A 2,123-nucleotide genomic window follows, 5' to 3' on the forward strand; every position below is an offset into this window, starting at 1 on the left:
CAGTTTCCAGAGACTGTCCCAGCACGTTCAACCTGATTACTAACCTCTTCAAAATGATTCCCCTCCCTCCCTGTGTGACTTTAACTGGGTCTCTGTTTCCTCACTGTGTGGGAACCCTAACTCTAAACCTTAACCCCTAACCCTGAATCTGAAAGACCAGCTTTTTCACAGCAGCACTATCTACAATATCCAAGACATGGAAACACAACCTAAATGTCCATGGACAGGTGAATTGATAAAGAAGATGTAGTACATATACATAATGGAATATCACTCAGCAATCAAAAAGAATGAAATAATCCTGTTTGCAGCAACATGGATGGACTTGGAGATTATCATACTAAGTGAAATCAGTCAGAAAGAGAAAGACAAATACCATATGACGTCACATATATGTGAAATCTAAAATACAATACAAATCAACATATCTGTGAAAAAAACAGACTCACGGACATAAAGAACAGACTGTGGTTGCCAAGGGGGAAGGGGAAGGGGGTGGGGGAGGGAAGGAGTGGGAGTTTGGGATTAGCAGATGCAAACTACTGTATACAGGATGGATAAACAAGGTCCACTGCATAGCACAGGGACCTATATTCAACATCCTATGACAAACCATAATGGAAAAGAATACGAAAACATATATATATGTATAACTGAGTCACTTTTCTGTACACCAGAAATTGACACAATATTGTAAATCAAGTATACTTCAATAAAATTTAAATAAAGAAAAAGAAAAAAAGAAATTCTGTGTTCCTGCTGCCTGTTTGTCTTTGTCCTACAGACATCATGTCAGAGCCACAGTTCAAAAATCCTTATTTGGAGGTGGATCTTACCAGGGATGGAAGGAAGGGGCAGAAGACTGGCAGTGAGGAAGCCTGTGGGGGGCAGATATTACAGTGGTCAAGTGGATATGATGAAGGTCCAAGCAGGTGGGTGGCTGGTCGATGTGGAGAGCAAGAGGAGAGGGCTGTGAGGGACAGGAAGAACGTAAAAGCACCAGAGAGAGACATCTGAGAAGGCTTGGGAACCCAATCTGAAAGCTAGGAGCCTTCTGGCCCAAAGTGCACAGTGGCAACCCCAGATCATAGGACTGCCAGGAAAAGTAACCATGCTGAAGCATAACTTTCCCTAAAGTTAAAAAACCACGCTCCCCAAATATACACTGAACGTGCATCACATGCTCAGCTCACTACTTAATGGACGCAGTAAGATGGTAAATCTGGTTCCAAGAGCATTTTGCGAAACTGACTATTTGTACGCACTTATACAGGAAGGTTAGAGTCAAGTTTCTAGTGTAGATGTACTACTGGTTAACGCCCTACAAGATAATACAAAACCATACCATTTGGAATCTCCCTTCTACTGGGGAAAAATTATTTGCCTCTCAACAGAGTAAGATCTGCAAATTGAGAAGTAACTTGACTGAGTGTGAGCCCTTAACAGCAAACAGCAAATGTTCAATAGCAAATAACAAATGTTCATTCTTCTACATCTGTGGTTCTCAAACAGGGGCAATTTTGCCTCCCAGGGAACATTTGGCATTATCTGGAGACACTTTTGGCCACAACTCAGCCAGGAATAGGGAGTGGGGAGAGGGATGGCATCTAGTAAGAAGAGGCCAGTGATGCTGCTGGACACGCCACAGCACACAGGCCAAGCCCCACGCAAAGAAGTATCCTGCCCAAAAGGTCAGTAGAGTGAAGGTAAGAAGTCCTGCCCCAGATAATGAACGAGCCTGCAGGTAAGCTTCTCAAAGAATGCCCTTGTGTGGGACTTCCCTGGTGGTCCAGTGGTTAGGACTCTGTGCTTCCACCGCAGGGGGCACGGGTTCGATCCCTGGTCAGGGAACTAAGATCCCGCATGCCGTGCAGCATGGCCAAAAAAAAAAAAGAATACCTTTGTGCAAAGATATGCTGCCCCCCTCTTTTTCTTATTTCCAAGTTCTAAATAATCTTTCTTAATAGTAATCGTCAACCATCTGCCTTTAAAGGAAAGTAGACTTCTTCTTAGGAATATTTCACCTGAGTATGTTAAAAAGGTTTCTAATTTACCTGAAGGACATCAGAAAAATTCAGTTAAACAGCACACCCCTTCCCAGTTACTGAGCCTTTTGTCTTATT

The 2,123-nt window shown here is 43.0% G+C and overlaps 1 non-coding gene across 1 annotated transcript; it reads left to right on the forward strand.

Moving 5' to 3' along the window:
- The first annotated feature begins 1,778 nt into the window (after window positions 1-1,778).
- On the forward strand, window positions 1,779-1,851 carry TRNAG-UCC (transfer RNA glycine (anticodon UCC)). Its single transcript has one exon. It is a non-coding gene; the product is annotated as a tRNA-Gly (tRNA).
- The last annotated feature ends 272 nt before the right edge of the window (window positions 1,852-2,123 follow it).

Source organism: Delphinus delphis, chromosome 2 (assembly GCF_949987515.2).
Source record: "Delphinus delphis chromosome 2, mDelDel1.2, whole genome shotgun sequence".
Classification (NCBI taxonomy): Eukaryota; Metazoa; Chordata; class Mammalia; order Artiodactyla; family Delphinidae; genus Delphinus; species Delphinus delphis.